Source organism: Macrobrachium nipponense, chromosome 9 (assembly GCF_015104395.2).
Source record: "Macrobrachium nipponense isolate FS-2020 chromosome 9, ASM1510439v2, whole genome shotgun sequence".
NCBI classification, from domain to species: Eukaryota; Metazoa; Arthropoda; class Malacostraca; order Decapoda; family Palaemonidae; genus Macrobrachium; species Macrobrachium nipponense.
In genome coordinates, this window is record NC_061110.1 from 79,655,789 (window position 1) to 79,666,715 (window position 10,927).

Below are 10,927 nucleotides of genomic sequence, written 5' to 3' on the forward strand. Positions count from 1 at the left end.
AGATAAATGACTGAATATTACTAGACTGTAAGAGTTTTAGCTTACAATTGCGTTTTTCGACCATTTCGTTAGAGTTAAAGTTCACCGAACGTGGTTTTTTTCTATTTATCGTGATTTATATGCAAATATTTCGAAAATGAGAAAAGCTACAACCTTCAATTATTTATTGTTGTATTCTACATGAAATTGCGCACGTTTTAATATATAAAACTTTATGTAACGGCTAATTTAAAATGGTGCAAACATTACCACAATCGCTCGTATGATTTTTTCGAAAGAGTTAACACGCGGACGTAAGGAAAATGTTATTTTTTTCATAAATTCACCATAAATCGAAATATTGTGCTAGAGACTTCCAATTTGTTGCAAAAAGAAGTTAAATGATTGAATATTACTAGAATTTAAGAGTTTTAGCTTACAATTGCGTTTTTCGACCATTTCGGTAGAGTCAAATTTGACCGAAGGTTGAAAATTTGTCACTTACCATTTTATATATGAAAATATTTCAAAACTGATAAAAGCTACAACCATGGGTTGTTTTTAGTTGTATTGTGCATGAAATTGCGCACATTTCCATATATAAAACTTTATGTAACGGCTAATTTAAAATGGTGCAAACATTACCACAATCGCATGTATGATTTTTTTCGGAAGAGTTACCGCGCGGACGTAAGGAAAAAGTTTTTTCATAAATTCACCATAAATCGAAATATTGTGCTAGAGACTTCCAATTTGTTGCAAAACGAATTTAAATAATTGAATATTACTAAAATATAAGAGTTTTAGCTTACAATTGCGTTTTTTGGCCATTTCGGTAGAGTCAAAGTTGACCAAAGGTTGAAATTTTGGCACTTATCGTTATTTATATGAAAATATCTCAAAACTGGTAAAAGCTACAATCATAAGTATTTTTTGTTGTATTCTACATAAAAATGCACACATTTTCATATATAATACTCTATGTAATGGCTAATTTAGAATGGTACAAAAATTATGTCAAAGGGACGAAATAATTTCCGAAATGTGTCACCGATACTTTTTAGTGCGGCAAGAAAGAAATTCGCGCTTGCGCGCCTGCGTAACGATTGTAAACAAAACAACACCTTGATCCGTGAACTTCCAGCATCCCCCAAGGCACGTGATTCAAGAGTTTTTGGCTGGTAGGCCTATAAGTACTTTTCCGCGAATTTAAAAAAAAAACTTTTGTATGTCGTCGTAAAATACGTCCAGTCGGCACCTAAGAGACAAAAAATGTCAACGTAAAATACGTCCACTCGGCGTTTAAGGGTTAAATTGTGAATGTAAATGAAAATACAGAAAAATGTGGACAGTATCGAAATAAAAAGGCACACTTCAACAAGAAAATGAACAAATGCACAAAAAAATGAAACAAACACAAAACACAAAAATTTGCAATGTGTAAAAGTGTAAATCTTTTCACTCAAAACATTGTAACCATCAGTTTTTACCAAACCTTCGTAACCATCAGTTTTTACCAAACCTTCGTAACCATCTGTTATTAGTTAATAGTTAACCACTGGTCCTATCCATTATTAGTTAAAAATATAACACACTTTACCTTTTTGGTATACCAACTTCTTTCTTTGCTGTAGGCTTGTTTTACACTTTCACAAAAACTAGGCGCTATTACAACAACAATATTTGTTCAGATTCCACAAAAACACTAAATAATACTAAATAAACTCTAAGAAATATCAAATATGAAATTCTCAAGTTACGAGTGACCAATTTACGTTACGTTAATATAATCTAAAGGATGTCAAGAGAGAGAGAGAGAGAGAGAGAGAGAGAGAGAGAGAGAGAGAGAGAGAGAGAGAGAGAGAGAGAGATCTGAACGCTTCGAGTATCGAAGATGTAATGAAATTCTTTTCCCTTGCGGAAACTGGACTGGGGATGACACAAAACGTTTTTGGCACAATTCTTTCTAGAAACTTCAAAATCTTACGCAACTTTACATACAAAATGTGCAACAATCTGCACGTGGCTTTGATCAAAGACATACACGTACAAGACCAGTATACAATAATGCTCGTACCCAATCGAGACGAAGTCGAGCAATAATCAAGACTGACATGTTTTGATAACAACGCGAAGACTGGAGCTCGCTTATCAAACGTGTTGACAGATTAGGAAAGCAAACGGAGATCTTGGAGTTCCTCTAATCTCACAATGCTGACATAATAGGGAAACAATCGTAGTTGCGAATGAACAAAGAAAATCTCTCTCTTTCTACATTCTATGTTAAGTATATATTCTTTTACATTATGTTATGCGAAATCTGAACACACATTTAAAACATCCTATCTCTAAGCTATCTAGGAATCTGAAAGAATGTTGCACAAAATCTTATACACAATATACAGTCACAGAGGAGATATATGCATTTTGAAAGTAGCAATATATAATATATAGTAATATATATAAATATATATAATATAATTTATATATATATAGATATATATATTATATATATATATATTTATTTATATTCACCCATAACCTCAAGCTTAATTCTGTTTCCACAGGTGTTGCAGTCACTAAATAGGAACTCTTACCTCTCTTGTTGAATATAATAGTATTTTCATTCTGCATTTCTGTATAAAAAAAACGTTCCTCGTGTTATATCCCAGAACTGTCACAACTTTGTTGATTTGATCATTCAAATGCAGTTTGCTGTCTTGTATCACGGCAAATCTTGCATTGAATTCGACACGTTAAATGTTATACTGAAGATGCTGGAGTTCGACACGCTCCCAGCCTTTTCAGATCGCCTTTTTAAATGTTATAATATTGGAGAAGATGGTCGTTCCCTGGACAAGAAGAAACCGGAACATATTACAGCGCCATTTGCCAGGCACACTTGGGATTCGGATCATGCCATTGAATAAAAAAAAATATAAGGAGCTCTCGTCACTTTAAATGACTCATTTGAAGGGAATACTGGTATTATGAATAATTTGCTTTTAAGTGAAGAGGTTTGCAAAAGTGCGAAAATTAAGAACATCAGAAAAATCTACTGCTTTCTTCAATCTGATAATGTGGATAAGTATACCCTCCGCCTATTCCAGAGTCTGTAGATTAAACTGCCATTTTGGATAACGACCATCGAGAAATCGTTCAGTTTATCAGTTTCAGTTTGTTTATATTTTTTTTTCTTCACCATCGTTGTGTGGCTCTTTATAGTTAAGTGATCAAGTCCACAGGATAGACGAAAGATATAAGTTCTGCAAATAATTTTACCAACTACATTTCGTCTTAAATATATTTACCACTCCTTCAGACCCTTGCAGTAAGCCCTCATCGTATCATCTCTAAATGTTTGACTCCCTCCCCCCCAAAAAATGAAATCCCTAGCTACGTCCTTGCAATGGTGACACAAGTACTCAAAACCAGAGGATTAGTTTATGTTTCTTGAAGAATATGAAGTCTGATTTTTGCAACTATTGACCCTTCAGAACATTATTAAGTAATTCATCTTTTAACTTGTATTTTCAAAATTATGCTGCGATTAACTTTATTTTCATTTATTTATACAATTCGGCATTGCAACGGCTATGGTCACTGTTGGCGAGGTGTTTAGTTTTAAAATCATTTTTATATTTAGCAATGTGTACATGAATGCAACTTTCCTCTCCTTTGCAGAATGGAACTTGAAACCAAGTGTTCGTGTTGTAGGTGTGAGATGTCTTTTTAACATCCATTTTTCGACAAATAAAAACCCTGAGAATATGAGTTACCCAGGAACACTCCCCAAAGTAGAAGCGACTCAGTGGCGTGGTTGGTATGGTGTTGGCGTGCCACCTCGGTGACCTCGTGTTCGATTCTCGGTCATTCCATTGGGGAGTGAGAGATGTGTATTTCTGGTGATAGAAGTTCACTCTCGACGTGGTTCGGAAGTCACGCAAAGCCGTTGGTCTCGTTGCTGAATTGCTACTGGTTCTATGCAACGTAAAAACACCAAACAAACAACTCCCCAAAGTAGTCCTTTAATGAAAATATCAACTATAGTTAATTTACACAAGAGCCTTCCTACTACTACACACAAACAAGCACGTACGAACTCTCCTGATTAAAACTTAAAAGAAAAAAAAATCCTCAACCATAGTCCGGAAGACGGTCCGCGACCACGGTCTAGGACGGTGTGTGACTGAAGGTGACTTCAGTCTTACGTGATCTGTGGTGGTGTTAGCTGAAAGAAAGTAGTGCTTACAAAACATTCCCTATTCTTTGTTAAGTTTATCAAAGCAAAAAAGGAGACTGTTCATTTTGAAGGTTAGTTTGCAGTTTTAGATATATCAAATGACGCCAGGCGTACTGTTTTCAATTGTTTCTGCGATTTTTTTTAAATCTCTCTTATCTAAAATTCCAGAATTTATTTCCAAGAACATTCGCCAGAACAAGCGCCTTGGCCTAGATATAAAAAATTAATACATACTGAGTATCACAGGTATTATCGTTGATGAAATTTAGAATTTAACTTTGACATTCACCAAACGTCATTAGTGTTGCGATTATTAAGAATAATATATGATTCCATTCGGGACTTTGAAGGATTGATTTTTCATCAGATTCTCTCTCTCTCTCTCTCTCTCTCTCTCTCTCTCTCTCTCTCAAATATATATATATATATATATATATATATATATATATATATATATATATATATATTTGTTGTGACGCCAGTATTTAGTAACCATAAATCTCTCTCTCTCTGTTGAAGATTAAGCTGGCCTTATGCCAGCACGGGCTCTTGCTCGTAGAGCAGCCCATAGTCTCTCTCTAAGTGTCGCCAGTGTTATTAACCATATATTAATCAGCTTCTCTCTCTCTCTCTCTCTCTCTCTCTCTCTCTCTCTCTCTCTCTCTCTCGTTCTTATCAATAGATATTAAGGCTGATTTTACTACATCTCTTCCACCCTTGCCGAACACCTAAAAAGAAAAGAAGGGTACGTTACTGGATTGGTTATTCGGCCCTTCGAGAATTTGACGTGGTAATAGTTTATTACCTATTCCCCATTTCACAATCGTGCTTAAATACAGAATATGGTCTCTGCAGAGTGCACTACCCCATTTATAACATAGGCATACATTTATACCTGTGGCGGATGGGTGGTCAAAAAAAAGTTTTCAATGCCATGCGTCGGTAATGTTCCGCTGGAATAATAGTGGAAATTAATACAAAGCTCCTTAATTAATTGTCCGTAGGCCTAACCCTTTGTGGTGAATAGAGTCTGATGTAATTCTGTTATTTCCTTATTTAGCTTACGTTTTCAAAGGGCATTTCCCCATTTCATAGCTATACTTCCTACCCTTCCAACTCTGATACGTATATAGTTTCATGATCGTTTCCTTTTGATTGAATTTGCCGTTGTGTTACGCCGTCAATTGTAACCTTTTTGCCTTGTCTGCTTTTACTGTGGTATTTACGTATTCCATGCATATTTTCCTTAATCATATTCCGAAATAGGACGTTTTCACTTGATTAGGTATGTGCATATCCTTCCGGGAATAAATAATAAAATAACAGTAGGTAAACGACGATGGATGGCGTCACGAAGTGTAGAGGCTATTCCGGAAATGTTACCAAGTTATCACCATTCACCCTGTGGACTATTTCCGGTCAACAGCTTACTGTTGTTACTTTACCTCCTTAGAATTACTTGAATGTGTGAACTGAGATGCATAACACACTTCTTCTATTGTTTCAACGTGAATCATCATCCGGATGGATGATAATCGTGTTTTTTGAAGAATAGTGTAACCAAGTTGTCCCTGCGCACAATAAAATGTTTCTCTCTAAATACGTCTCTAAATACAACTGCAAGCCACCCAAGAGCACGAGGTCCCTCTTCATATAGCAATCGGCAGCTTTACCCAAGGCCTTTAGACCCTGGCGTTGCCTACCGTGATAATTTCGGGAGGCTACCCGATCGGCTCCTAGTTTGTCCATCCAGTGACCCATATTATAATGTTCATGGTTTATAGTTTTCTCCAATAACTTACTCCTCAATGCCATAGCTATTACTTTAAAGGAAGATGTGGCTTAAATTTTTTGTTTAGAATATTTCTCCAAGTTCTGACGTCTTTTCAATTTCTAAGGTGCACAGCTAGAGGAGATCTCTTGAACATTTCTGTATATTACTGTTCGCCGGAATCAATGCCAAATCCTAGTTAGTACACCAATCTTGTTTTAATAGGTAACCAACGAAGCTCAGTTAAGATAAGCGTACCCTATCGCGCAGTGACACCTTCAGTTTTAATTCAGGTTTATTATTATATACGCCTTCCACCGCTGGATTAGTCTGTGGGGCACTTGGTAGGGTTGACATATTTGGGGCTCTTCCACCCTCCTCCAAAAATGAGAAAACTAGTACTTTTACAACTCATCATTCTTATCAAATAAATTGGCAATGTTCCCATCCATTCTGGACAATCTCATCCCCTACCCATAATAATCTTTTCCCATCTCATTTTATACAAATTTTCGCGATGAAACTATTACAATAAGTTTCAAACTTTAATAGTTCCTTATTCGGAGGACTCCAGTGTGGCTTTAGGTTGCCGACTCTCAACTCCAACTCTTGGATAGAGGTGTCACCATCAGCCAGGTTTACTTTGCTAACTGTGATTGCTGATTTGTTGAACAAAAGTGGAATGCCCTAATTACGTGTTCTCGTAATAAGTACTAAAACGACAAACATCCTCTGCACTCTGCTTTACCTGACCTAGATATTTTTGCTCGCAACACTAGTTAGTTTTATCTTGGCTACGACTAGAATGTTTAATAGTTGTGTGTTGCTGTTGTGGAGTCTACAGATCTTCAAATGTTTAAGCAAGGGGCGAGTTCATTTCTGCGTTATGCTGATGTCTCCAGAATTCAGGTGCATCGATTTTACTTTTCATTCTGTCATATTTAATAATCTATCACTTTTCCTTTATGTTGGCTGCTCTTGCAGGCCGATTCCCCTTGAGAGCCCTATAGTCTGTTGACTCTGTCTATATGAATTTTCAGATGAAGATTTAAAGTAAGAATGGAAAAGAATAGTTTCAGGCACGAAAAATCACATTTAGACTGGCCAAGTATATTTCTGTATTTGAAGTGCTGACTGTACATTTATTTTCTTTACCCTATAGATGTAGGATATTACAAAAGAATGAGTTGCAATGAGAAACTTACGGGATCATCAACCCGGAGACATCCCAGAGAAACGAAAATAAGACGAGCAAACAAAAACGGTCATTTGTGTGCCTCTCAGTCAGAAAGTAGGGCAGATTGAATTCAAATCTTTAGCAAGGTCGCTGAAATTCAGTGTGCCTTTTATATACTAGGAAACTTGATGTTTATTATCGTAAGGGTATTTGGACATTGAAGTGGTACTTATAGTTGTTCGAAGCCTATTTTGCAGCGGGTGAAATTTTATTTTACTGAATAGATCTTTCACTGCTCCAGCTGGTTCCCAGCAAAGTAAAATTCTTCTTGTAGTTGTCAACTATAATGTCTTTTCCTTGGTTGGTGTCATCTGCTGTAGTCTGTAGATGTTTTCAGATGAAGTGAAAATCTAAAATGTGTAGGTAGAATCCCTCAATCAGGTCAAGAGCATGGAATTGTTTTTATGATGCTACTAGTCTTCGCCCATATTCTTGATAATGGTGTAATGATTTTTAATTCGCTAGATTTTTAACAGTTACTGATAGAGTGTGATTCTACTGAAAGTATCGTGGGGCTGGCAATAAGTTTTCAGAGGGTTGGAGCTGTGATTGCAATTCTAAAGACTTCACTTAATCGTCATCATTATCGTCATCATCATCATCTTAGATTTTTTTTTATTTTCATTATTTTTATCTAGTTTTAGATGCCCTTCCTTCGGCACTCACCGTCCATCCGGTGGGCTTTGACTATTCGTCTGTTAAAACTGACAGTCATCAGGGAATAACTTATTTTTCTTTACCATAATTGCTAAATATGTAAGTCTCTTTTTAAGCGTCTCTAACTTCTCCCTTATTTTTTAGTTCTTGGGGCAAGTTATTAAATTGCCAGGGTCTTTTTTTTAATATTGTTGCATCTTTTGCTGCTTAATCTGTTTTTGACAACACATACTTGCGTTTATGCTTTTTATGCTTATAGCGATGTGGGTCAAAACGCACATTCCTTATTCAGTTCTTGATTTAACAAGTAGCCCGTGAAGCCCAATAAACATAACAGTAACCTTACCCCGTTAATAAAACTGTAGTTTTTTTTTTTTTTTAATTAAAAAAAAGGATTGTGTAGGCCCTTACTGTCATATTTAGATACTCATCACTTAGTACTCATAAGCTCTCATTGTCTATAAAAATATTTCTGTTTTACGTATATACTGTTTTGATATATCATAATTATTTAATTTTATTTTAGGCCCCTTTGATATGTATTTTGTTTTGTCTTATTTAGTTTCACCATTTTTCCTTCCCATCCGACTCTTTAATGTACCAATTTAGATATATCATCATCTGTGCTGTCCATAACTAAGTAAAATATTGTATCAAGTGCTATAACTTATCTTTAATCTATTATTTCAATAGTGTGTGCACTAAATGAGGAAGGGTGTAGGACACTGCCTTGTGGTACTCCTCTTAGCGGAGTTTTGAGACAAATTTAATATGCACTCTCCGAGTTAGATCTCTCTTAAACCATCCAAGAGTATCGTCTTCAACGTCTATCCAGATTGAGTCTTAGTACTATTATATCAAACTTCGCTCTTAGATATAGTGGCATTAGTATTACGCACTTATCAATATCTATATATTTCAGGGGGTCATTTATCACAGATGAAATACTGTTAAAGTGGCGTGCTTTTTCCAAAATATTGACTGATTTTCTGCTTAAATACTTAAATATCGCACCTTTCTAGATATTCAGCGATTTATGGCGTGCCACGATTTCATTATATGTTGATAGAAAAGACAGGTTTGAAATTTGTCGATATGATTCACAAGGTCACTATCTGCTTTATTCTCAAACGTTTGTTTTCAACCTGCCATTCACTCACAATGTGGAATGAAATGCTGCTATAGGCTCTTGTTTATCATTTTATGACAACATCACAACTTCAAGACAATCTTCCGTTTCAGCGTATACCGTGGAAAATGGGTCGACAACAAATGTTTTTGGGTTATTTTTTTATTAATTTTTTTTCTCACTCAGTCTCATTCGAAATCTATTATGAATTTTTTTTAATGTTGTTGCATTTAAAAAGTTTGAGAACTGATTTTCAGATTTTTCCCTATTTTGACTTTTAGGTGGACTATTTTCTTATCTCACTTTCAAACTACTTAATAATTGTCACAGCTTTGCCATGTGTGTTCTTATTTCTGGTGTGCTTCATTCACAAATCTGCATTGCATTTTTTTTCTTATAATGTTAGCCACTTCAATTCCCAACGCTTTCAGCGTTGCTTTTCGTAGTGAAATATATATATATATATATATATATATATATATATATATATATATATATATATATATATATATATATATATATATATATATATATATATATATATATATATATATATCTTCTTTATTTTTCGTTAACCGTTTATGTTTCATGGTTTGTCATATTTTATTATTTGTGGTGAATTTCATTAAATTCAACTTCTCTACCAATGATCAGAAATTATCGATCGTATTTGGAGTTAAACGCTGAAATGTAAAAATGAAAACACTACTATTAACTATAGTCTTACTCTGTATTACCGCAGTAAAAGTAGTGCCCGGCATACTTTGGAAATCACTGACGCATTCTTATACAAATGTAATTGCGCCAAACTCCTTTTCATGAGATATTATTTTAATTACTTATTTATAATATTACAGGTAATCACAGTCACAGTCCCAGCTCACAATTAAAATCTTCCCATAAGAGTTGATCTTATTTTATTATCAAATTAAGAGATTATTGAATTTGTATTTAGTGGACGGTGTTGCACTTGAGTTATTTTCTTGTCTCTGTGCGAGGTCTCCTTGTGTCATTCATATCCGTTTATTCTCTTTACGTTTTGCAACTTCTTGGAAAAACAACTCCTACACTTCCGCCACTTTTCCTACTATTATTTACAGATGACAGATTTGATGTGTAGTCAGTATCTTTTCCTTTCCATATTTTATGTTGTTTCTCAGTCAGGGGCATCATCCTTTATTTTTGCCTCTTCTTTGTTCTACTTACATGATCTGTAGCCTGCAGTGCGCCGGCTATGGTAAAGTATGTCGATTATCTCTTTAGAATTAAAGTCTTTCTACTCGTGGCCCTTCCTTCGCTTTGGGCACACAAGTTCTCCTGTAGGCTACACGTTTCCTGCTTTCGTCCGAATCTCTGGCATTCAGAACACTGTGTAATGCATGGTTTCTGACAAATATCACAATTACATATAAGCACAAATAAAAATTACTGTATTATTTCCAATGGAAATTCCGTCTGTGATAGAATATACGTTAACTGCTTGTGTTGATTTAAATATAACCTGATTTAAGCAAATGATTATAGATAAAATGTCCACACGTCATCGATTTTTTTTACGCTTTATTCATCCTTCCGCAACGTTGGTGGCCAGGCCAGAATTCCTAAGTTAGATACTTGGGCAGAATACGTCAATGATATATAGCTTTCAGAATAAGTTCTATTGTAGCAGCATACAGTGCAACCAGAGTTCCACAGAAAAACCCACGTGAAGGCGATATGTAAACAGTGCGCGGTTACTCAGACAAGTGATAGCGTCAGTTCTACGAATCCAATCCAGTGAGTGTCTCGGCAAATATCTGTCGAACTTTGATCATTTGCCTATGTACTGCGGTTGTTGGCGACGTAAAATTCAACATTAGTTCAAATGCTGACAGTGATTACTTTGAATTTGGGCGAAACTACAAAATTTAA

The 10,927-nt window shown here is 35.2% G+C and overlaps 1 protein-coding gene across 2 annotated transcripts in view; it reads left to right on the plus strand.

Moving 5' to 3' along the window:
* Positions 1 to 4,143: 4,143 nt before the first annotated feature.
* LOC135218505 (G-protein coupled receptor Mth2-like) overlaps positions 4,144 to 10,927 on the plus strand; it is a 34,874-nt gene continuing 28,090 nt past the window's right edge. For both annotated transcript variants that reach the window (XM_064254868.1, XM_064254869.1), the window contains exon 1: positions 4,144 to 4,293. The gene's annotated coding sequence lies outside the window, so the exon portion shown is untranslated. The remainder of the gene's footprint in view (positions 4,294 to 10,927) is intronic.